The sequence below is a fragment of the Oryctolagus cuniculus genome, chromosome 9 (assembly GCF_051225735.1).
Source record: "Oryctolagus cuniculus isolate XC-2025 breed Fujian yellow rabbit chromosome 9, ASM5122573v1, whole genome shotgun sequence".
NCBI classification, from domain to species: domain Eukaryota; kingdom Metazoa; phylum Chordata; class Mammalia; order Lagomorpha; family Leporidae; genus Oryctolagus; species Oryctolagus cuniculus.
Genome location: NC_142875.1, coordinates 95,307,443 through 95,333,752, shown reverse-complemented (window position 1 = coordinate 95,333,752; position 26,310 = coordinate 95,307,443). Strand labels below are relative to the sequence as shown.

Sequence of the window (26,310 nt, the reverse complement as noted above, 5' to 3'; positions counted from 1 at the left end):
CAGGGTACATGGGAACTCAGACATTACAGAGCATCACACTTGGGGCAGTTTTCACTGCTCAGAGTCCTGCAAGACCGCCAGGGAGCTGAAGAGGCAGCAAGCACCACCACATCCCACTGGCCATGCTGGGAGAGAGGAAACAAGGGTGGCGGGGGTGGGGGAGGCTCAGCTCACAATGTGGGTAAAAACAGGTACCATTGCAAATTCATGGTTTTGTTGACTTTTTTAAATAAAATTTTGGATTTCTTACGTTATTTATTTCCTCAAATATTCTATCATCTATCTATCTGTCCATCATCCATATTTTCCTAAATTTCCAGTTATATGTACGCTAGCCTCTTGACATTGTTGCATAGTCACTTCACTGATTTAGGCTTATTGATTAATTTCCCTACCACCTCTTCCTGCTACCGAGCCCACTTTTCCCTTGTTATTGTAAATGCTTCTCAACATTTTTAATGCTCACGAGTGGTTGTATTTCATTACTTTGTTCAGTTTTTGGTCATTTTCTGGGGAATGCATTGCTATCCTTTTTATGTCTCCATCACCAGAAATATGTCCTTCTCTGTCTATTAATTTTATACACTGTTATCTACTGAATGTCCTTTATTGTTTCTAGGAGGTTAACAATGAATCCTCTGGGGTAATCACCTTATCTTGTAAGAGTGATAGTTTTGGGGCCAGTGCTGTGGCGTAGCAGGTAAGGCCACCGCCTGCGGTGCCGGCATCCCAAATGGGAGCTGGTTCGAGTCCTGGCTGCTCCTCTTCTGATCCAGTTTTCTGCTATGCCCTGGGAAAGCAGTAGAAGATGGCCCAAGTCTTTGGGCCCCTGCACCCACGTGGGAGACCCAGAGGAGGCTCCTGGCTCCTGGCTTATGGATCAGCGCAACTCCAGCCATTGTGGCCAACTGGAGAGTGAACCAGTGGATAGGAGACCTCTCTCTGCCTCTCTTCTCTCTGTGTAACACTGATTTTCAAATAAATAAATAAATCTTTTTTTAAAAAAGTGATAATTTTGGCCAGCGCCGCGGCTCAATAGGCTAATCCTCCGCCTTGCAGCGCCGGCACCCCGGATTCTAGTCCCTGTCGGGGCGCCGGATTCTGTCCCGGTTGCCCCTCTTCCTGTCCAGCTCTCTGCTGTGGCCAGGGAGTGCAATGGAGGATGGCCCAAGTGCTTGGGCCCTGCACCCCATGAGAGACCAGGAGAAGCACCTGGCTCCTGCCTTCGGATCATTGCAGTGCGCTGGCTGCAGCGCACCGGCCCATTGGAGGGTGAACCAATGGCAAAGGAAGACCTTTCTCTCTGTCTCTCTCTCTCTCACTGTCCACTCTGCCTGTCAAAAAAAAAAAAAAAAAAAAAGTGATAATTTTGCCTTCTGCTGAATGGGTCCCCCAAAGTTCACGTGCTGGAAATGTGATCCCAAGATGATAATACTGAGAGGAGAGCCTAATGAGAGTCTGTGGGTCATGGGGGGACCACCTGTGTGAATGAACAATGCTGTCATATAGCGGTGGTTTGTTGTTGCATGAGTTGATTCCTTGTAAAGAAAAAAACACAGCTTGCCCCTTTCTGTGTTCCCTCTCATCCTTTTTTCCCTTCCACCTTTGGCCATAGGATGATCTGGCCTTGTCAGATGTCAACCCCTCAACCTTGGACATTCCCAGGTTCCAGAACTGTGAGAAATAGGCTTTTATTGTTTATAAACCAGTCTGTGATATTATGTTATGGCAGCACAAAATAGATTAAGGTGCCAACCTTAAAATTTCTAAATCTTTGATTGCTTTTTCTTGTCTAAATGCATTAAAATTCCCAGTAAATAACCCCAGAAAGTGTAGGCATTCTCAACTTACCTTGACCTTGGTGGGATTGTCTCCAAAAACCTGATGCTGTTTTTGAGCTGAGGGAGAAATACATTTTGTCATGTTAAAAATACATACTTATTTATGTTTTAATATTTTTAAATTAAAAATGCCATTATTTTGAAACAATTTTCTGGATCCATTAAGATAATTACATGGTATGTTAATTCTTACATTAAAATGTTTCCACTATTGAACCATCCTGATGCTGAAGTAAACTCCAATAGGTTGTTGTAACTCTTTTAATATAATGCTAGACTTTTCTATTAAGCTCTTATTTAAAATTTTTAAAGTCAATATTTATAGGGGCCAGTTCTGTGGAGTAGTGGGTAAAGCCATCGCCTGCAGTGCTGGTATCCCATATGGGCGCCGGTTCGAGTTCTGGCTGCTCCACTTTTGATCCAGCTCTCTGCGATGGCCTAGGAAAGCAGTAAAAGGATGGCCCAAGTCCTTGGGCCCCTGTACCCGCATGGGAGACCTGGAATAAGCTCCTGGCTTTGGATCGGCCCAGCTCTGGTCATTGTGGCCAATTGGGGAGTGAACCAGCAGATGGGAGACCTCTCTCTTTCTCTCCCTCTCTGCCTCTTCTTATCCTCTGTGTAACTCTGAATTTCAAGTAAATAAATAAATCTTTAAAAAAGTCAATATTTATAAATATTTTGTGTAATTTTTCTCTTTCATGTAGTGTTTTCAGATTTCAGCATCGTATTTGCTTATTTTTTCCTTTTTTCTTATTTTTGTGTATTTGCTTCTTCCTCTTCTTTTTTTTTTGGTTAGTTCAGTTAGTGATTTGTTTATTGTACTAGTTTGTTTAAAAGTATCAACCTCTGGGGCCGGCGCTGTGGCTCACTTGATTAATCCTCCACCTGCGGCACTGGCATCCCACATGGGCGTTGGGTTCTAGTCCTGGTTGCTCCTCTTCTAGTCCAGTTCTCTGCTGTGGCCCAGGAAGGCAGTGGAGGATGGCCCAAGTGCTTGGGCCCCTGCACCCGCATGGGAGACTAGGAGGAAGCACCTGGCTCCTGGCTTCAGATCAGCATAGCTCTGGCTGTAGTGGCCATTTGGGGGGTGAACCAATGGAAGGAAGACCTTTCTCTCTGTCTCTCTCTCTCACTGTTTCATTCTATCTGTCAAATAAAAAAAATATTTCTTAAAAAAAAAAGTATCAACCTCTGGATTTATTTATTTTTGTTTTTCTGCTTTCAAGTTCATTAATTTTTATCTTTAGTCCTTTGGAGTTTCCTTGAAATTCTTTATTTTTAACATTTTGAGTACTTTTATTCTTACTTTTGTTTAAATTTATTTTGATATAAAATTATGGATTTTATTCTGGGTTCTGCTTAGGTTCAACCCTACAGCCAGACTCTAATATACCTGTATAGCAAACTCAGTTTCGTTTTCTCAAAATTCTTCAATGGTGGCTTCTATTTACTCTTAATGAAAGTACTTATGAGAATTTTTTTTAAATTCTAGTTGAAAAAAGATACATATATATGTTTATTTACACTAGGGATTTTAAAAGCATTTATTGATTTATTTGAAAGGCAGAGTGAGAAAGAGAGATTTTCCATCCTCTGGTTCACTCCCCAAATGGCTGCAACAATCAGGGCTGGGCCAGTCCATAGCCAGAAGCCAAGAAGTTCATCTGGGCCTCCCCCATGGGTAGCTGTAAACCAAGCACTAGGGCCATCTTCTGCTGCTTTCACAGACACACTAGTGGGGATCCAGATTGGAATCAGAGCAGCTGGGACTCAAACTGGTACTCCGATATGGGATGTGGGAATCCCAAGTGGCAGCTTAATCACAATACACGATCCAAAGCTGTTTTTCTTTTACAAACCAATAACTAACTTGTGAATTGTACTCTCTATATCACAAACTGCCCCTTTAGTTCTTGGGTAACACTTTTCACCTGAACTCCATCATACGGCTATGAAGTTTGTAGCCTTGATCTCCTTTTATTTGTATTTAGATGGGGTTTCTGTGCCAATTCTTTTCTCTTTTCATAATTTTTGAAAATCTTTCACGAAGTTGTTTTATTTATTTTGTATTCTGTGGGTTTCTAATAAAATTCAAGAAAGTTTGTATTTCTATTCTAGAAATAACTTTAAAATGATCAGCTTGTATAATAATACCCCATTTCCTTGATTTTTTGGATGATATATATTAGTTTCTTACTATGTGAAATTTTGCATTAGTGATAGTATCCACCAATTTTTAAGTCTATAGCATTATATTTTTTGGTGTTTAGTTGTGTACTTGTGATTATCTGCTGGAAGTGAGACGAATTTAGATGACATTTGCTGTGTGACTTTCCTGGCTACGACATCAGTTTTCTGAATTCATGCTCTTGCTTGGTCATAATTTGAATTAGCTCCATGTATATATTTTCAGGGTCATTAAATTCACATTTTTCATTTGTTGATAAGTTTTGATGCTTTTCCCACATAGTTTAAACAGCATCTTTGTATTGAAACTGGGTCAAGCCTTCTCCTGTTTTTCTTTTCTTAGCCTCACTCATCATGGAATACGCTGAATTGTCCCAGGCGAGGCACTTGAAGGATGGGGCATTTTCAGAGGTTCCTGCGGAGGGGAGTAGGAAAAGGGCCAGAGAAACCTTTCAGGACTCACAATCCGGGCTCTTTCTCTGTTGTCATGGAGACCGGCTTTCCTGCCTGCAAATATGGCTCATCTGTGGGCTTCTCAGGGACTCTTGCCTACCCTGCTTCTGTAAATCAAACCAGTTCCAGAAAAAGGCTTCTGCTGTCAGCACTTGCAGACACAGCTGCTCAGAAGGGCTGGAACTCTGCGCTCCGTGTGCTTTCTGTGGCTGCAGGGCTGGGTGACCACTCTCTGCCTCCTTTCTTTGTCCCTCGCAGAATGCTTTGGCCCAATGCCAGCGGTTTCAGTCGCTCTAAAACTCTTTTGTTGGAATACACAAAGATTATCTGCCACTAAATCTGAAAATGGATATTGGGTGGTTTTAAATTTAAATTATGAAATTAAATTATCATGTTTAGTCAAATGTTCAGGAGGAGAGGGAAACTTATACAGTAGCAATGTTTGTATTAGAGAGCTGAGATTTTCTGAAGGGGCTTGTACAGGAAACTTGTTCGTCACTCACAACCCTAATTACTCACACTCCTAGAACTCATGCATGTTTGGCCAACTCAGAGCGTTTTCTCTTTCATTTCCTCTGAACATATGCATATTTTTTGTGAATCAAAATTTACAGAAAGGGTAGGGGCACTCACTTGTGTCCACATCCTCACAGTGAGGAGGAAACTATGATTTCTACTCTTCCATTTCTGCGGTTACCCTGGAGCTTTTGTCCTGTCTTCCTGCCCACTCAGTCTTCTGTGACTTCATCTTCACTTGGCACCTGGGTGGCGGTCAGTGTTTCTACATGGCCATAGCATTTTCAGGGGTCAAACGCCCTTTTAAAGGACTATGTGCACATTTACTTTCAGAAAACACATTTCCTTCTCTTTTGAGGGAAAACCATTTCATTTTCCTCAGTGTGTCTTCTTCATTTGCAATTCCACAAAAATACTTCCTCACTTTCACAATCTGCCAACATCAGCTAAGCCTGTAGAAACTTTACCTTGCCATGGGGATTTCGTTTCCCTCTGAGATGACACTTGGAAGCAGATGGCCTTAATTATCAACACTGGGAGCAGAATCCACCAATTACTGTCAGAAATTCTGGTCTTGGACGCTGTCAGTTTATTGATGTGTGACTTGGAAAAAGAGATATTTTCGCTCTCAGTTCTAACGCCCTTGTTGTATAAGAGAAACAAGATCACAGCAAACCCATGAAATTTAAATTTTAAAATATATACTTTCAATCCGTAAGATATTACTTATAATGTGGCAAAGCCTGAGAAACCAATAGTAATCATCCACTTAAAAGTGGCTACCACTCAGCAAAAGGATGGAGCAAGCTCCCAACGCAGACATAGTGTGGATGAATCTCAGAAATGTCCCACTTGTCCAGACACATAGGAACACATACCATGGGATTCCATTTTTATTAAGCCCAACAATAATCAACACTAATCCATGGGAACAGAAATCAAAAGAAATGGGTCCAGCATACTAGTGCAGTGGGTTACATGCTTGCAACCCATGTGAGCTCAGGTTCAAGTCCAAGCTGCTCCACTTTCAATCGTGCACCCTCTTCATGGCCTGGGAAAGCAGTGGAAGATGGTTCAAGTGCTCAGTTCCCTGCCTCCCATGTGAGAGATCTGTCAGATTGTGTAGCAAGCCAGCAGTTGAAAGATGTGTGTGTCCCCAGCCTGCCTTACTAATTAAAAAAATAAAATAAGTAAAAAAAAGAAAAAGAAAAGAAAGAAAGAAGAAGAAAAAAACAAAAGAGAGGCTGCCTCTGGGTGGGGGAGGAGGACATCCTGGAAGTGGCCAGGAGGGAACTTTCTAAAATGAGAGAAATGTTCTGTATCAAGGTGCTAAGTGCATGGGTACCTTCTATTTTCAGAGCTTATTGAACTGTACTTTTACGACTTGTGTGTTGGGGCCAGCACTGTGTTGTAACATGAAGCTGCCACCTGCAGTGCCAGCATCCCACATGGGTGCTGGTTCGAGTCCCGGCTGCTCCTCTTCCAATCCAGCTCCTTCCTATGGCCTGAGAAAGCAGTGGAAGATGGCCCAAGTGCTTTGGCCTCTGCACTCATGTGGGAGACCCAGAAGAAGCTCCTGGCTCCTGGCTTTGAATCAGCTCAGCCCTGGCCATTGCAGCCTTTTGGGGAGTGAGCCAGTGGATGGAATACCGGCTGATTCTGATTCTGTCTCTCTTTCTCTCTCTTTCTCTCTCTGCCTCTGCCTCTCTGTAACTCTGCCTTTCAAATAAATAAATAAATCTTTAAAACAAAAAAGAAAAAACCTGTGCGTTTATCGTATGCAACTATCCCAGGATTTTTTTTTTTTTTTAATATGATTACTTCATTGCTTTAGCTCCTTTCAGGCTTCCCCGGGAAATCTCACGCTTACTAGCCAACTTTTCCTCCGACAGAAATTTCTGCTTACTGTATCTGATTACTACTCACCTTCACAGGAAGCAGGAAAAATTCACAAGCTTGGAGGGAGGCCGGCCAGTTTCAACCAGCTGCGCGAACCTGGTCACCACCTCCACTGACCCGTCCAGAGAGTTGGTTGTCTTAGGAGTCAGAGACAGCAAGCAGCGCCCCAGTGTCACAGAGGTGTCGGGAATCCCGGGCCTGGGAGGAGCGTGCGGAAGGCCATCCCCTGCTGGCCACACTGTGTGTCTCCTCACCTCCCAAAGGCAGCGGCTGGGCCCCGAAAGGTCCTGCAAGGCTTCAGGAGGGGCTGCGCACACAGGCATGGACACTCGGTCCTCTCTCGGAGCTGTCGCCTTGGACTGTTGACCCCTCCTGGTGTAGGGGTGCTATTCTCTCTCTCGCTGACTGCTTCAAAGCCTCCTCAGCTGCCTCGTTCAACCCTCCAGCCCCTCTCTCCACGGCTGCCGGACTGTCCCTTTCGAACTGCAAAATGTCCGGCTGCCTCCCTCTCCGCGGGCTCCTCTTCAGAGAGGCCCCGGGGCCGCATCCCCGCGCACGCGGTGGGCTGGCCTGGCCGCCTCTCCTGCTCCTCCTCGCTCTTTTGATTCCTGTCAGTCGATACCGTCCCATGTACACAATGGTCCACGTAATTGCCGTTCCCACATAATCCCGGGCCCACGCCAGAGCGTTAGGCGGACTGGAGAGGAAGCCAAACCTTTAGTGGCGACCGTCACGTGGACAGGAAGTGGCCGAGGCCCCGCCTCGGGGCAGTTCAGCGTGCGCGCCTGAGCCACCACCTCCTTCCTCGTGCGTTCCGCGCCCTGGGTGCTGCGGTAAGGGCTCTGGCCCACAGCCCTGACATCCCCCTCGGCCCTGAGACCCGCCCTCCGTGGCCTGCCTGGCTGTTGTGTTCTCCAGGAGACACAGTGGCGAGGCTAAACACTCCCCCTTCCCCCACATCATTGAACTTAGCCAAAGCAATGAGGGTTCAGCACCAATGCTCAGCGCCTGGCACGAGCCTCAGGCCTGGGCACACACACCCTGTCCTCCTCTTTGGCCGAGGAAAGCTCTGTCATCCTTGGCCGGAGCATCACGCACGCTGAGCACCTGCTCAGCCGGGATTCCAGCGTTTCTCACACGTGTGATGTCACAGCTGTTTGGTTCAGCCACTGCTGCCTTTGCCAGGAACTGTAAGCTCCGGAGTGGAAACCAGACTGTTCGTGGTCCACATGGAATCCTTGGCTCCTACGGTCATGCCTAGCATATGTGCAGTGCCTCCTGTGTATTTGTTGGATGAGGGCCGCTTTGGATTTTGTACCACAATTTGTTTGGGGCATGAAAGGTCAACTACATTGGGGTGAAGATTCTGACACTGATGGATGGAGAAAGAATCCTAAGAGAATCTGGAAAAGGCAGACAAAAGATTTTTTAGAATAAATGAACATTCATCTGTTCGAGAAAGGGCAGATATTTAAATAGAAGATGAAAAGGTTGGGAAGAATTAAAATGTGGGATTTAAACGATTTTAAGTGCTTTTCATCTCCTCTCTTCTCCCTTCTTTGCTCTCCCCTCTACTCCCGTCATTTGTCCATGCTCATGGACGTGAGGAAATGCTACTTTTTTATGAATTTCTTTCTTTATAGGAGCTGTGAGTATCTGGGATTTTCTCATTATTTACTTAATACTCCTGCTAAGAAAAGCTGCCTTTATTAGCTTCTCTTTGTTGTGTGACCCAGAAAGAAGTAGATTTATGGAAATATGTTACGTAAGTGGAGCCAAATCACAAGTGGATCTTCTTGCAGTGTACAATTCTGAGACATTTTGTACTCTTGTTGCAATATACAGAACTTACAATATCAATATATTCACTACTGCAATTTTTGTTTTTATTTATTTATTAAATGTATTTATTTATTTGAAAGGCAGAGTAAGAGAGACAGAGAGAGAGAGGGAAAGGCAGATAGACAGAGAAGGGAGAGATTTTCCAGCCACTGGTTTTCTCCCTAAATGGCCACAACAGCCAGGACTGGACCAGGCTGAAGCCAAGAGCCATCTAGGTCTCCCACATGGGTGGCAGGGGCCCAAGTACTTGAGCCATCTTCTGCTGCCTTTCCAGCCACGTTAACAGGAATCTGGATTGGAAGTGGAGCAGCCAGGTCTCAAACAGGCACTCTGATATGGGTTACAAGCATTGCAAATAGTAGCGTAACCCACTGTGCCACAATGCTTGGCCCTATGTGCATTTGCATTTTATCAAAGTAGTATATACTCAAAGCTTAATGATTCAAGTGTGGAAGCACAAAGCACAGCAGTTCCCTGTGCCCAGCATACCCCTTTCCTGTCCTTGCCCTTTTCAGAGGCAACTACTTTCAGCTCTCGTTGTTGTTCCTGTTGGCATTTCAATAAGTTCGTGGTTCTAAACTATGTGCTGATGCTGTTTTCATGTCACTTTATCGACTTAGCCACTATTTATTGACGTCCTATCCTTCTCATCCATCATCACATTCTCTCCCTTTCTTCTCGTGCCCTTCCCCAGAGTGTAATATTTCGATAAACCCAGTTTCCCTGTTCACATTATCCTGCTGATGCAAACATCATTTGCAGGTAAGAATTTCATGCACTGTGATGGTTTTCTTACTTTCTGCTTTCTTTCCTTTTTTTTTTTTTTAAAAGATATTCATTTATTTTGAAAGTCAAAGTTACAAAGAGAGAGAGGGAGAGACAGGGAGACTTATCCTCAATCCTCTGGTTCATTCCCCAGATAACTGCAACAGCCAGAGCTGGGTCAGGCCAAAGCCAGGGGCCAGGGGCCAGGGGCCAGGGGCCAGGAGCCAGGAGCCAGGAGCCAGGAGCCAGGATCTTCATCCAGGTATCCCATGTAGGTGGCATGGGCCCAAACACATGGGCCATCTTCTGCTGCTTTTTCCAGGCACATCAGCAGAGAGCTGGATTGGGAGTGGAGCAGCTGAGTGCTAATGGGAGCCCATATGGGATGCCAGCATCACAGGTGGTGGCTTTACCAGCTGTGCCACAATGCCGGCCCCTACTGTTTTCTTAGAGTCAGTAATTCTGTTATTCCACCATTTGCTTATAAATAAACTCCTGACTACCCACATGCCCTTGCAGCCACCCCTCCCAAGGCCAGGCAGATCCAGATTCTCTTGGTGAGTCCCTTCTGGGGTCTCGTTTCTTCCTGTTGGGGTGGCTACTGTCTGGGTTGCTGCAGCTGTCATCTGTGGTCTTCTACCCTTTTCCCATGTGACTTCCCTGTTCCTATATCTTCCTCTTCCTTGGTTTACTCCCTTGTTTTGCAGGAGCTCATCCTTCAGTTGTTCTTTCTGATTCAGAGACTGGGACATAGATTTCCCCCCACCTCCCTGCTGGCCCACCCCTTGCCTGCCACTCCTGTCTCTGAGGCTTGTGTTCCAGGCTGGACTGGCTGCCCTTGTGCCCACTTGTCATCCTGCACCCTCTTTAGCCACCCTGGAGACCCCATTTGCTGTGCTTTTCCTTTGGCTCTCCAGATCTCTGGACCCCAGTTTTTTCCAGCTTACTTCCCCATTTTAGTGGAAGACACCCATAAGATACTTTCTACATGCATTGTGGTTAGAAAAGGGGAAACTGGGGCTCCATAGCTAAAGGAATGCTCCAAGTCTCAAACGTGAATGACAGACTGACTTGCTGACCTGGGTGGCTGCACACCCCACAGCACCACACACAGAGGGTGAGAGGAGAGGTGAGAGAAGAGGGGAAGTCTCCACCCTGGTGTGGGAGGAGGAGACCTGGACACTTGGGGACCACCTGGACATGGTCAACTTGGAAGATGCCTTCTTGAGCCTCCTGCTTTGGGTCAGCCTGTGGCATCCACTTTCCTCTCCTTTTTCTGGGCTTTAGGTTCATCATCTATGTGAGTCTGGGGGGCCACCAGTGAGACTCTAGAGGGAGCTGTTCAACAAACACAGGAGAGTTTTAGTGGCAACTCTTTTTTTTTTTTTTTTTTTTGACAGGCAGAGTGGACAGTGAGAGAGAGAGACAGAGAGAAAGGTCTTCCTTTGCCGTTGGTTCACCCTCCAATGGCCGCCGCGGCCGGCGCGCTGCGGCCGGCGCACCGCGCTGATCCGATGGCAGGAGCCAGGAGCCAGGTGCTTTTCCTGGTCTCCCATGGGGTGCAGGGCCCAAGCACCTGGGCCATCCTCCACTGCACTCCCTGGCCACAGCAGAGGGCTGGCCTGGAAGAGGGGCAACCGGGACAGAATCCGGCGCCCCGACCGGGACTAGAACCCGGTGTGCCGGCGCCGCTAGGCGGAGGATTAGCCTAGTGAGCCGCGGCGCCGGCCCATGGCAACTCTTTTCTATGTGGCTTAACTTTAATATTTTTATACTTATCTTTTAATTCCTCACAAACTTCAAAAAATATGTATTTATATTTGTTTGAGAGAGAGAGAGAGAGAGAGAGAGAGAGAGAGAATATCTTCCATCTGCTGGTTCACTCCCCAAATATCCACAACAGCCAGGACTGGGCCAGGCTGAAGCCAGGAGGCAGGAACTCCATCTGGGTCTCCCATATGGGTGTCAAGGACCCAAGTTTTTGAGCCACCACCTGATGCTTCCTGGGGTTCACATCAAAAGAATTTAGAATTGGAAGTGGAGCTGGTGTTCAAATCTAGGCACTCAGCTAGACTAGAGGATGCAGATGTCCCAAGCAGTGCCTTTTTTTTTTTTTGACAGGCAGAGTGGACAGTGGGAGAGAGAGAGAGACAGAGAGAAAGGTCTTCCTTTGCCGTTGGTTCACCCTCCAATGCGTGCTGCGGCCAGCGCACCGCGCTGATCCGATGGCAGGAGCCAGGTACTTATCCTGGTCTCCCATGGGGTGCAGGGCCCAAGCACCTGGGCCATCCTCCACTGCACTCCCTGGCCACAGCAGAGAGCTGGCCTGGAAGAGGGGCAACCGGGACAGAATCCGGCGCCCCGACTGGGACTAGAACCCGGTGTGCCAGCGCTGCAAGGCGGAGGATTAGCCTAGTGAGCCGCGGTGCTGGCCCAAGCAGTGGCTTAACTGCTGCACCAAGGACCTGCTCCTTTTTTATTTTTCTAAAAAAGATTTACTTATTTATTTAAAAGTCAAAGTTACAGAGAGAGAGAGGGAGAAACGGAGAGAGAGAGATCACCCATCCACTGATTCACTCCCCAGATGGCTGTTACGACCAGGGCTGGGCTAAGCTGATGTCAGGAGCCAGGAACTTCATCTGGGGTTCCCACATGTATCTGTCATCTGGGGTTTCCACATGGGTGGCAGGGTCATCTGCTGCTGCTTTTCCCAGGCCATTAGCAGGCAGCTGGATCAGGACATGAATTGGTGCTCATATGGGATATTGGTGTCACAGATGGTGGCTTTACCTGCTATACCACAATGCTGGTCCCTTTTTTTAATTTTTTTTAAAGAAAAAACAACCAAAGAAGAAGGTGAGACATTGACACATAAATGACTAACAGAAATTAAAGGCAAGTAATTTCAACACAGACATATTGTATATTTTAATCCTATATACTTATGTCTCTCCATATTAATATTTTTTCTCTGTGATTTTATGACAATGTAAATTCAATTAAAGCTTATTTTAATCAGCAAAGCCAGAGAGAAGAAACACCAGATAAATAGATGTGAACATTTTAATTAGCCAGCTTATACCATTTTCAAAGAAATATGATTTGGCATCCCTTCTTGAGCGTTTGTGGTTCTGTGTATGTATTTTCACTGCTTATACAGTTTATCTATGCTCTGTATTTTTTTTCAATCAAGAATGAAATTGACAGGAATCTTACTCATTGTCAAAATGCAAATCCTTTTAGACACTTGAATGAAGAGGTTTAGTGAGTTTTTGAGGCTACTCTTGCTCAACAAAGTTTCAGAACAGACCGGAAACACTGGGAGGCCCTAGTTGACAGTGCCAGAGAATTCTGGGATGGGAGTAGGTGCTTTCAAAACAAAGGTCTGGCTGCTCCTTTTCCAATCCTCTGTCTCTGAATTTCTGCTCCATTTCTTATTGGATCTCACAGCAGCAGTGTTAGTGATGTACTGCATACACCGAGCACTGTCCCGAGCCCTGGGCTCACACGGATTCGTGGGGAAAGAGGTGCTGTGAGTCTTCCCATTCGCACAGGGCTGAGGGGACTCGCTCAAGGCCACACACAGCTGGCAGGTGGCAGCAGGCAGGGGCTGTGTCTACCTTCCTGTCTTTTCCACCATCCCCTCCTTCAGAAGCCTCCTCCCTCTCTCCAGGTTCCACCTGCTTAAGCTGAATCTTACCTGGCCTGGTATAGTTCAAACATATTTTCCTTGAGAAACGCTAGTGGAAAAAAGAGCTTCTTGGGGCCGGCACCGTGGCTCACTTGGTTAATCCTCCGCCTGCAGCGCTGGCATCCCATATGGGCGTCTATAACTCTGTCAGATTTAAAAAAAGAAAAGAAAAAAGAGCTTCTTCTTTTTCTGCATTTTCCCATTGCTTACCTGTACCCATCTCTTTCCCTTTCCACTTACCCTTTCAAGGTCCCAGATGTCTTTCAGACCTGTAACTCCTGGGGAGCCTGAAAGTGGCTGACAGGAGCCGGCATTGTGGCACAATGGGATAAGCCATTGATTGCAATGCTGGCATCCCATTTCAGAAGGCTGGTTTTGAGTTCTGGCTGCTCTGCTTCTGATTCAGCTCCCTGCCAATGCACTTGGGAAGGCAGCAGAAGATGGGCCAAGTACTTGGGTCCCTACTACCCATGTGGGAAACCAGGCTTGAGTTCCTGGCCCTTGGTTTCTGCTTGACCCAGTCCTGACTGTTAGAGCCATTTGGGAAGCAAACCAGTGGATGGAAGATCTCTCTCTCTCTCTTTCACTCTGTCTTTCAAATAAGTGAATGAATTTTTTTTTTGAAATTGGCATTTTTTTAACTTTTATTTAATGAATATAAATTTCCAAAGTACGGCTTATGGATTACAATGGCTTCCCCCCTATAACGTCCCTCCCACCCGCAACCCTCCCCTTTCCCATTCCCTCTCCCCTTCCATTCACATGAGGATTCATTTTCGATTCTCTTTATATACAGAAGATCAGTTTAGCATACATTAAGTAAAGATTTCAACAGTTTGCTCCCACACAGAAACATAAGGTGAAAAATAATAGATGATTTTTTAAATGATGATGAAATCAGATCAGACCTATTGTCATGTTTAATCCCAGTGAGAGTCAAGTTGGAATTGATAATTTCTTCTTTTTTTTTTTTTTAAAGGAAGATCAGTTTAGTATACATTAAGTAAAGATTTCAACACTTTGCACCCACATAGAAACACAAAGTGAAATATACTGTTTGAGTACTCGTTATAGCATTAAGCATCAATGTACAGCACATTAAGGACAGAGATCCTACATGAGGAGTAAGTGCACAGTGACTCCTGTTGTTGAATTTACAAATTGACACTCCTGTTTATGGCATCAGTAATCTCCCTATGCAGCAGTCATGAGTTTCCAAGGCTATGGAAGCCCCTTGAGTTCTTCGACTCTTATCTTGTTTAGACAAGGTCATAGTCAAAGTGGAGGTTCTCTCCTCCCTTCAGAGAAAGGTACCTCCTTCTTTGAAGACCCGTTCTTTCCACTGGGATCTCACTCACAGAGATCTTTCATTTAGGTATTTGTTGTTGTTTTTTTTATTTTTTATTTATTTATTTATTTTTTTTTGCCAGAGTGTCTTGGCTTTCCATGCCTGAAATACTCTCATGGGCTTTTCAGCCAGATCGGAATGCCTTTAGGGCTGATTCTGAGGCCAGAGTGCTGTTTAGGACATCCACCATTCTATGAGTCTGCTGAGTATCTCGCTTCCCATGTTGGATCACTCTCCCCTTTATTTATTCTATCGGTTAGTATTAGCAGGTACTAGACTTGTTTATGTGCTCCCTTTGACTCTTAGTCCTTTCATTATGATCAATTGTGAACTGAAATTGATCACTTGGACTAGTGAGATGGCATTGGTACATGCCACCTTGATGGGATTAAATTGGAGTCCCCTGGTATGTTTCTAACTCTACCATTTGGGGCAAGTCAGCTTGAGCATGTCCCAAATTGTACATCTCTTCCTTCTCTTATTCCCACTCTTATGTTTAACAAGGATCACATTTCAGTTAAATTTCAACACTTAAGAATAACTGTGTATTAAGTGAATGAATCTTAAAAACAGAAAGAAAGTGGCTCAGATCTGAGGAGGTGGACAACTGAGCCGACAGATTGTATCCAGTGGGGGCAGTGCTAGGTTAGAGCTCTGGACAAGGGCACTGCGTGCACAGGAGGTCCCAGGCTGAGGAGGTCCAAGAAAGCTTCCTGGAGAAGGTGTTGCTTTATGTGAGTTCAAACTCAGCGAAGTCAGTGGTTGTAGAACTGAAAGGTTTTCTTGGATGAGGATTTGTGCTCCCAGGCCAAGAGGTTTAGGGAACTGAAGCAGTCAACACAGGGAGAGGTCAGGATGAGCTCCTCAGCTGTGTACTCACTGCAGAGTCTTGGCTTGTGTGGCAGCGACTGGCATGGGCTGACCTCATGGAGCCTCACTCAGGATGGAGACCTCCAGAGAGCAGGAGGCCAAGGCCATCCAGTGCTCCCCCTGGCTGAGAAGCAGGTGGGGATGGGGAGCACTACTGGGCAGGGGAGATTAGGGGGCCAGCTAGCTCCCTTAGGGGATTCTTGCTTGGGGCAGTGAGGAAGATGTGGCCAGGACCCATGACCACTCAAATCCTACAGAAACCCATCAAGCAGACTCATGCTTTTCTTGGTTCCATCCATTTCCTGCCACACCCTGGGACACAGGATGGCTCTCAGGTTGTCTACACCAAAGCATGGGGACAGCAGCAGACCTGATACCTTAGCAGCTGCACCTAGCTTCACTCCTCGCCAGCCCCTTTGTTGGCCTCCCTGGAGGTGGTGCCTCCCACATGGGCTAGGAGGGAATGGGAGGCACTGTGACCACGATGGCCAATCTGCCAGTCTCCCCAGTGCTGAGCCAGGGCACCTCATAACTGCAGGTCCCAGAAGGGGAGCGGTAGTGGGGATGGGGCTGAGGGCCACAGGTCACTGGGTGGGAGCTGAGGGCATTTGATGTGTGAATTCAAATCATAGCATTCAAAGGTAAAGAAATTTGCTCCACCTAACATCCCTCCCCTCCCACTCCCTACAATGTTATCGCTTTCTGACCGTAAACACATGGAACCATTATCAGACGCCACTTCCTCCAAGGACCTGGCTGTCATCAGAGATGACCTCACCTGGAGCCAGGCTCCAGCATGGAGCACTGCTCTTCACCTGCTCCTGAGAGCGCAGAAGAGTGCAACCCATGTTCTGAGTTCTTCTCTGTCTGCTGGGGACATAACAGAGAATGAAATGACAAGAACTTGGCCTGTAGGAAGCTTAGGTTCTACTGGAGGGGAGAGGCCATGGGCAAACAGGGATCCTAAGATGTGCAAGGTGCAGCTGTGGTCTGCATGTGGTTGGAGGGCCGCCTGGATTCATGTGTTCAAATGTAAGTCCTGTTGTGAGGCACTAAGAGGCTGGAAACTTAATAGGACTTCAGAGCCTACAGGTGGCATCTGTGGGAGGTGATGAGGTTACTCAGCGAGACTGAATCCTGGTAATCTGTAAGAAGAGAGACAGAGACGCTGAAGGACACACACCCAGGTGGGGTCCCTGTCCTGCCTCGGGCCTCTGCCAGCAAGAACACCTAGAGCTGTGAATGAAATAAACCTATTTTCTTTGTGAAGTTACGTAACCTTGGGTATTTCATTATGATAACACTAAACAGACTGAAACAGATGGGGAGTGTGTTGAAAAATATATGTACACAGCCGGCACCGCGGCTCACTAGGCTAATCCTCCGCCTGCAGCGCCGGCACACCGGGTTCTAGTCCCGGTCGGGGCGCTGGAGTCTGTCCCAGTTGCCCCTCTTCCAGGCCAGCTCTCTGATGTGGCCAGGGAGTGCAGTGGAGGATGGCCCAAGTGCTTGGGCCCTGCACCCCATGGGAGACCAGGAGAAGTACCTGGCTCCTGCCATCGGATCAGCGCAGTGCGCCGGCCATGGCGGCCATTGGAGGGTGAACCAACGGCAAAAAAGGAAGACCTTTCTCTCTGTCTCTCTCTCACTGTCCACTCTGCCTGTCAAGAAAGAAAAAAAAAGAAAAATATACGCACACATTATGTGTGTGATGTATATGTGAGCATGTGGGAGAGTATGTGTGCATGTGTGTTGGAGTGTGTAAGCATGTATGTGGGTTGTGTGAGCATGTGTTTGTGTGTGCTAGCATATTTATGGTTGTGTGTGAGAGGGTGTGGGTGTGCTTGAGTGTGTGTCCGAGCATATATGTGTGTGAAAGCATGAGTGAATGTGTGAAAAAATCTTTTCTTTAAAGATTTGTTTTATTTATTTGAAAAGCAAAGTTAGAGAAAGAGGGAGAGAGAGGGAGAGGGAGAGAGAGAGAGAGAGAGAGAGAGAGAGAGAGATTTTCCATCCAGTGGTTCACTCCCAAAATGGCCACAAATGGAGCTGAGCCAGGCTGAAGGCAGGATTCAGGAACTTCTTCTGGGTCTCCCACGTGGGTTCAGGGGCCAGAGAACTTGGGCCACCTTCCTCTGTTTTCTCAGATACATTAAAGAGAGCTGGATCAGAAGTGGAACAGCTGGGAGTCAAACTGGTGCCCATGTGGGATACTGGTGTTGCAGATGGCAGCTTAACCTGTTATGCCACAATGTCAGCCCCTCTGTTGCTATCTGTACACTGGTTAATCAGAGTCCTCAGATCTGGAGGCAGTGAAAGAGGACTCTGGCCTCTTTGTGGGTAGAGCCAGAAGGTGCACAGACTGTGAGGCTGGAAGTAAACATGTCAGTTAATTACAAGCACTAAGGTTGCTAGCTAAAGCATATAAATTGATGTATTTGTCATGGACTGAATGACTGAGCTCCTCCCCTGTTGCAGTGGAATCGTTCTGAGAGGAGGAGCATGGTGGGGGCAAGAGGTGCAGAGTCACCACACAGACCCCAGGAGTCGGGTGAAAGCAGGCCAGAGGTGAGCAGCCCACAGACTCGTTTATTTCAGTTGCTACAGCAGCTTATATAGCCAAGGCAGCTAATCCGGTCAAGGGGCGGTATATGCCCTAACCAATCACAGCCTGTTGCCAGTCTGGCTCTGTTACCAGCAGCCATCTTGGCATGGCCTTCTCATTACACCACACTCCCCATCTCCCCCTCCAGACTTCATCACCCTAAGGTGATGAATTAGAAGACTGGGCTTTTGGGGCTGGCGCTGTGGCATAGTAAGTAATGCTGTCGCCTGCAGTGCCAGCATTCCATGTGGGCACCGGTTTGAGTCCTGTCAGCTCCTGGCTGATCCAGCTCTCTGCTGTGGTCTGGGAGAACAGTGGAAGATGGCCTAAGTCCTTGGCCCCTGCAACCAAGTGGGAGACACATGGAAAGCTCCTGGCTCCTGGCTTTGGATCGGTGCAGCTCTGGCCATTGCAGCCATTTGGGGAGTGAACCAGCAGATGAAAGACCTCTCTCTCTCTTTCCCTCTGCCTTTCAAATCAATCAATCAATCAATAAATAAATCTTTAAAAAGGAAGAAGTTGGGTGGGGGAGAAGACGATGAGTGGGCCTTTGGGAAGTTATTGGGTCATGTAGCTGGAGCCCTTGGGACAGGACTGGTGTCATTTCAAGGGGCTCAAGAAATCAGAGCTCTTCTCTTCCACCGTGGGAGGATGCAGCCAGCCAGAAAGCAGGCCCTTGCCAACACTCCATTGGCCCGTACCTAGTCCTCAGACTCCCAGGCCTCCAGAATTGTGAGCAACAAACTCCTGTTGTTTGTATGACATCCAGTTTAAGACAGTTTTAAGTGTTTTTTTTTTTTAAGATTCATTTATTTATTTGAAAGGCAGAGTTATAGACACACACAGAGAGAAACACACACACACACATACACACACAGAGAAAGAGAGATCTTCAATCTGCTGTTTCACTACCAAAATTGCTGCAACAGCCAGAGCTGGGCCAATCTGAAGCCAGGAGCTTCTTCTGGGTCTCCCACGTGGGTCCAGAGGCCCAAGCACTTGGGCCACCTTCCACTGCTTTTCCAGGCCATAAGCAGATACCTGGATCATTAGAGGAGCAGCGGGACTCAAACCAGTGCCCACATGGGATGCTAGCACTGCAGGTGGCAGGTCGAGGCTTAACCTAATATACCACAGCATTGGCCCCAGTTTTAAGTTTTTGCCTTGTCTTTCTTCAGGCCACAAACACTTCTGAACTGAGTCCACTCTCCTCTGTGTTGTGAGAATTTGTAGAGTTCGCTGTCAAGGTGCAAGGGCAGAGCAAGGGCAGATTTCTCGCATGTGAATTTTTTAAAAGATTTATTTATTTATTTGAAAGTCTGAGTTACACAGAGAGAGGAAAGGGAGAGAGAGAGAGAGAGAGAGAGAGAGAGAGAGCTCTTCCATCCAATGGTTTACTCCCCAATTGGCCGCAACAGCCGGAGCTGTGCTGATCCAAAGCCAGGAGCTGGATCTTCCAGATGGGTGCAGGGGCCCAAGGATTTGGGCCATCCTCTACTGATTTCCCAGGCCATAGCAGAGAGCTGAATCAGAAGTGGAGCAGCTGGGTCTTGAACCGGTGCCCATATGGGATGCTGGCACTGCAGGCCAGGCCATTAACCCGCTGTACCACAGCGCCAGCCCCTCACATGTCATCTATCAGTTTCCAAAAGGAGACCATGATGCCTGTACAGGCCACGGCAGGCAAAGCACCTTGGGCCCTCCTGTCTTCTGAACCAGGGACTTGAGGTACTTGTGAAGCTTCCTCCTGCCAGAGAAACCAAGGCGCATTCGATGTGCAACACCTGGGGTGGCAACCCCCAAAGTAACTGGGCACTTTCTAGAGTTGGAGGCACTCAGTCGGCTATGGGCAGGCCAAGGATTTTTCTCACTTGTGGTGCCATGAATATTCTTTCTATCTACTCAGATTTCTTATGTGGAAACATTAGTATCTCTTGGGAACAACTGGCTGTCATGGACTGCATCATAGCACTGTGTGTTTGGGACAGAAGGCTTAGTACTTGTGGAAGAATATAAGTAACTTCAGTTTCAGCAAATAAAAAACAAACACAGTTCATGAGAACAGCCTCTTTTGGAGTGGGAAGCTCTTAACACGATTGAAGCGTATTTTTAAAGATTCTTTTATTTATTCATTTGAAAGGCAGAGTGGAGAGAGAGAGAGAGAGAAAGAGAGAGAGAGAGATGAGAGAGCTCTTCCACCTGCTGGTTCACTCTAAATGGCTGCAACATAAAGGGCTAGGCCAAGTTCTAGGAATTCCATCCTGGTCTCCCACATGGGTGGCAAAGGTCCAAGTACTTTGTCATCTTCTGCTGCCTGACCCAGTGCTTTAGCGGGGAGATGGATCAGAAATGGAGCAGCTAGGATTCTAACCAGTGCCAATTTGGGATGCTGGCATGGAAAGTGGTGACTTGACCCACTGTACCACAATGCTGGCCCCTAAAGTGGCTTTTAAAAGTAAAACATTTTTTTCTAAAGCGCATATTGCTAAGTTTTATATAATTTGTTTATTATATTGACATCTTTTTTTATTTATTTATTTATTTATTTATTTATTTATTTATTTATTTTTTGACAGGCAGAGTGGACAGTGAGAGAGAGAGAGAGAGGAGAGAGAGAAAGGTCTTCCTTTGCCGTTGGTTCACCCTCCAATGGCCGCCGCGGCCGGCGCGCTGCGGCCGGCGCACCGCGCTGATCCGATGGCAGGAGCCAGGAGCCAGGTGCTTTTCCTGGTCTCCCATGGGGTGCAGGGCCCAAGCACCTGGGCCATCCTCCACTGCACTCCCTGGCCACAGCAGAGAGCTGGCCTGGAAGAGGGGCAACCGGGACAGAATCTGGCGCCCCAACCGGGACTAGAACCTGGTGTGCCGGCGCCGCTAGGCGGAGGATTAGCCTAGTGAGCCGCGGTGCCGGCCTGTTTATTATATTGACATTTAACAATAAGATAAACCCCCACACCTTCCTTAGATTCTTGATTTTTTTTTAAAGATTTATTTATTTATTTGAAAGAGTTACACAGAGAGAGGAGAGGCAGAGAGAGAGAGAGTGGTGTGGGTGTTTAGCCTTAGGGCATAATCTTAACTATTTATAATATTGTATGCAAGTTTGAAGCATTCTTCAAATTTAGACCAAATGCCAAGAAGGATGTAAAAGAATCTTAAATTAAAAAAAAAAAAAACAACCCAAGATTTTGGGGCCGACGCTGTGGCGCAATGGGTTAATGCCCTGGCCTGAAGTGCCAGCATCTCATATGGGCACCACTTCCCATCCAGCTCTCTGCTAGGGCCTAGGAAAGCAGTAGTAGATGGCTCAAGCCCTTGGGTCCCTGCACCCACATGGGAAACCCGGAATAAGCTCCTTGCTCAGCGCAGCTCCAGCCATTGTGGCCAATTGGGGAGTGAACCATGGGATGGAAGTCTCTCTCTGCCTCTCCTCTGTGTGTAACTCTGACTTTCAAATAAATAAATAAACCTTAAAAAAAAACCCTCAAGAATCTAAGGAGGGTGTGGGTGTTTAACTTAATGGTTAAGATGCCAACGTCCACATCTGAATGCCTGGGTTCAATTCTTGCTTCAGCCTCCTGACTGCAGCCTCCCGTGTAGACTTGGATTGAGTTCCAGATTCCTGGCTTTAGCCTGGCTCAGCCCCAACTGTTGTGAGCATTTGGGGAATGAACCAGCAGATGCAAGTGCTCTCTCTCTCTCTCTCTTCCAAAAATAAGCTAAGGATGCTTCCATAAAAGACTAGATGAAAATGACCACTTAGGGGCTGGTGCTGTGGCATGTAAAGCTGCTGCCTGCAGTGTTGGCATCCCACTTGGGTGCCGGTTCGAAACCCGGCTGCTCCACTTCTGATCCAGCTTTCTGCTGTGGCCTGGGAAAGCAGTAGAAGATGGCCAAGTCCTTGGGCCCTGCACCCATGTGGAAGATCCGGCTCCTAGCTTCAGATCAGCACAGCTCCAGCTGTTGCGGCCAATTGGGGAGTGAGCCAGCAGATGTAAGACCTCTCTCTCTCTCTCTGCCTCTCCTCTCTCTGTGTAACTCTGACTTTCAAATAAATAAATAAATCTTTAAAAAAAAAGAAAATGACCATTTAATTTGAAAAGGTAAAACTACAAAGGAGGACTATCAGATTTACAAAACCTATAGAATTCTATAAAAATGGAAGTGATAAGCAAACTCCAGAAGCATTCCACCTCTGTGAGTGGGCATTCTCCTTGGGTGCTTCCAGAACACTTTGCTCAGAGACTTTCCCTGCCTTCCAGCTACAGCATCATGCTGTCCAGCCTGTCTTTCCCATTAGACTGTGACTTCCTCAAGGGTAGGCAGCTTGCTGTTTGGATCTCCTGTGACAGCACAGAGCCTAGTTCAAGATTTGTACTGAATCGAAGTTCAGTGAGCAAATGAGTGAGTGAAGGGCTGTGGTGAACAAACAGCACTGAATGGAGGGTATGCCCCATGGCAAAGCAGGCACAACAAAAGTGCTATTTCACAACCAGTGCAAATAGATGCCACTCGTCATTCTCAAGGATACGTGCAGGCTAAAAAAAGACCTTGTTCAGAAAAGATTTTAATTAGCTAATGGGTGATGGCTTCCTCAAAGGATTATTTGAAGGAAACTATGAACAGAAAAGATAACTTATGTCATTAACATACAAGGGAACTTCAAAAAGTCCATTGCAAAATGTGTATTATTATTATTTTTTTTTTGACAGGCAGAGTGGACAGTGAGAGAGAGAGACAGAGAGAAAGATCTTCCTTTGCTGTTGGTGCACCCTCCAATGGCCGCTGCGGCCAGCACAACACGCTGATCCGATGGCAGGAGCCAGGTACTTATCCTGGTCTCCCATGGGGTGCAGGGCCCAAGTACTTGGGCCATCCTCCACTGCACTCCCTGGCCACATCAGAGAGCTGGCCTGGAAGAGGGGCAACCAGGACAGAATCTGGCGCCCCAACCGGGACTAGAACCCGGTGTGCCGGTGGCGCAGGCAGAGGATTAGCCTATTGAACCACGGCACTGGCCAAAATGTGCATTATTTAACAACCATGCACGGATGTAAAATTTTTTTGCACCAAAATAAACTAATCTTTAAACTCTATTTTTTCCATGCATTAAAAATATTTATTTATTTGAAAGGCAAAGTGATGAGACAGAGAGTCAGAGAGAGAGAGAGAGAGAGAGAGAGAGAGGCTTGTTTCCCCAAATGCTCAACAGCATAACCAGGGCTAGGTCAGGCTGAAGCCAGAGTTAGGGACTCCATTTGGGTTTCCCACATGGGTGTCAGGAATCCAAGCATTTGAGCCATCACCAGCTGCCTTCCATGATACACATTAGCAGGCAGCTGGACCAGGACTCCAACCAGCTCTTTCATATGGGATGTGAGGGTCCCAGGTGGCTGCTTTACCCACTGAGCAACAATGTTTGTCTGTTCTACAAACTTTTTGAAGGGTCCAGAGCACTGAACAATAGTGATCATGCTGGGTATGCAGATCATGCTGCTATGCTGGGTACGTGCTCAATGTTGGCCTTGCCTCTTTCTTACTGGTTAAAGGGAAATAGTGCTGGGTCAGGGTGGGGGGTAGATGGAGGGTACAGTTTTCTGGCAGCACACTGGGCTGCTCTGGAAAGGCTGCGTTATGAGCTGAGAAGGCGGCTTTGCAGGGTGTGGGCTGAGAGGATGCCCGCCCTGAGATGACTGAGGATCCGGGAGAGTTGGGAAGACGGGGTGGTGCGTGGAGCCACAAGCAGAGCACCCAGGCTATGCACAGAGGTGCTCCATTTACTTCCACAGCAGCCTCAGCCTGAACCCCAGGGAGAAAGTCCTCCTCAATAGGCTTCAAATCTTCCATGTTCTGACCTCGATCCTTGCCATGGGGTCTTAGTCTTGGACTGCTAATGGTTTTGCTTGTTTTACTGCTTTCAGAGATGATGGTCCTTACATAGAGATGGCCTTTACCATACTGCCAGCTCCTCAAGGTGACAGTGGTCATGAAATCATGTTTACTCTCCGCTGTTGAATGACATTCACCTCAGACTGATGCCTTCCCTTCTTCCCACCTCCCTGGGGTCCTCAGCCTCCACTCTATGGCCCCCTCCTCAGGCCCTGTGCAAGCCCCTCCCCTGTACTCAACATCTGCCTCACCACTTACATCATCAAAGCACCTCACAACAAAATCCACCATTCCTCAGTGGACCTTCAACTGTAGCAACTTGTATTCTTTTTCATGTTTATTTATTTGTTTTTATCTATTGAAAGGAGAGAGGGGGGAGGTTGGGAAGGGAGGAGAGAGAGAAAGAGAGAGAGAGAGAGCGCTCAAACTCCATCAGGATCTCCTAAGTGAATGGAAGGGGCCCAAGTGTTTGGGCCATTACTTGCTGCCCCCCTCCCCAGATGCATTAGGAGGAAGCTGGATTGGAAGCAGAGGAGCTAGGACTGAAATCACTATTCCAATATGGGATGCAGGCATCCCAAGTGTAACTGGGTACAGGGTGATATAAAAATTACAAAAGTTGATTCTTGCCATGATCAAATATAAGGTGGTAACTTCCCACAGTATATAGCCATATTCTCATTAATTCTAGCCAAATGATGTTTCTCAGGCCACTTTTATAAATCTAATGACTTAGCTTCAAGGCTTAGTCATTGGGTTTCCATTTTGATCATGTCCTGAGAACACTTTAATCCTTATCTCCATTTCTCCTACAGGCAGCCAGAGCAGAGCAATCCTGCAGAGAAAGGGTTAACCTCTCCACCTAGCAGCCTTCTCAAGGACTGAGCAGCAATTCTATAACAAGCTTGGCTGACCAGATATCTTATCCAAATAACGTTTTGTAGCTACTTACTTGTATAGAATATCCTGCTATGTCCTCTTCATGATAAAGTCAAGCCAAAAACCAAGTTTCCCAGGGAACTGTGCTGTTGTCCGAGAGTCCGAGATACTGTTATCAAATCGACTTCAGCATTGCTGTGGCAGCTCAGTCTCCTCAAGAAACAAAGACCATCCTCACTAAGCAGGACAGTAGCTTTTGAGACTGAGAAGTGTTACCTCTTCATGCACGAATACATTAGCTCTTCAGTTCCTTTACCTTCAAACCTGCGCTCAGTATCAAGATTCAGCACCAGGGACAGGGACCAAGGTTTTGGTAACACAAGCGGTGACTTGACCCAATCATCCTCCCGGCTATTTGTGTTCTCCCCAAATTCCCATCTACACATTAACCAATGTGGTGGAATGAGAAGGCCATGTCAAGATGGTTGCTGGCAAGTGAGTGTCAGTTACTCAGGAATGGCTTGGGAAACCACCTGGCAATGGAGTCTGCCTGGCAACAGGTTGTGATTGGTTAGGGCATAAACCGCCCCTTGACCGGAATGACTGCCTCTGCTACATAAGCTGCTATACCAACTGAAATAAACGAGTCTGTGGGCTGCTAGCCTCAGGACCGCTTTCACCCGGCTCCCGGGGTCCGTGTGGTGACTGCACCTCTTGCCCCCACCACGATCCTCTTCTCAGAAGGAATCCAGAACAACAAACCAAAGCTGTTATTTGTATCACAATGGCATTGTTGGCTTTAAATGAGAATGTGCCACAGTAGTCTTCAAGTTGTGTCTTGGGGGAGGGAGTGAGCATTTGATGTAGTGGTTAAGACCCTTTTGAAATCCTACATCCCATCCTGGAGTTTGATTGGTTTGATTTCTAGCTCCTCTCTTGATTTCAGCTTCCTGCTAAAGCATACTCTGGGAGGAAATAGGTTATGGCTCAAGTACTTGAGTCCCTGCCACTCACATGAGTCCTGGACTGAATTCCTGTCTCCTGGCCTCAGCCTGGCCCAGAACCGGCTGTATTTAGGGGGAATGAACCAGCATATGGAAGCTCTGTCTATCTATCTGACTGGTTGGCTTTCTCTTACCCTCTCTCTTTCTCTCTGCCTTGCAAATAAATAAAATTTTTAAAATATAAGTAAGTAGAAGCAATAGTGATATGTTTAAATCATGTCCTTTGAAGCCACATTTAAACAATAGTTAAGTTTACAGGAATTCAATGTATACATGTTATCTTCCATTGTACCTTAATGTCCTTATGGATCCTGTTCTGTTTTTTACTCTCCAGGTGCCCAGCATCTTACCTCATACATGGATAATAGATAGTTGCTGAGCAGAAAAATGTTCTCTGCTTGACCAATATGCAGTCAGCAGCCTCTCCCAAGCCTGTTTTTCTCTTTAAGATTTATTCATTCATTTATTTGAAAGGCAGAGTTTCAGTGAGACAGAGAGATCTTCCATCCCCTGGTTCTGCC

At 46.8% G+C, this 26,310-nt stretch overlaps 1 long non-coding RNA gene across 3 annotated transcripts in view; it reads right to left on the bottom strand.

The window, feature by feature from the left end:
* Positions 1 to 26,310, bottom strand: part of LOC127492129 (uncharacterized) — a 58,175-nt gene that overhangs the window by 20,335 nt on the left and 11,530 nt on the right. For 2 of the 3 annotated variants that reach the window (XR_016212954.1, XR_016212956.1), the window contains 2 exons: positions 13,204 to 13,338; positions 1,852 to 1,898 (listed from right to left, as the gene is read on the bottom strand). This is a non-coding gene — a long non-coding RNA (uncharacterized LOC127492129). Of the gene's footprint in view, positions 1 to 1,851; positions 1,899 to 13,203; positions 13,339 to 24,858; positions 24,994 to 26,310 lie in introns of those variants that run through there. The other variant, XR_016212955.1, reaches the window with a different exon arrangement.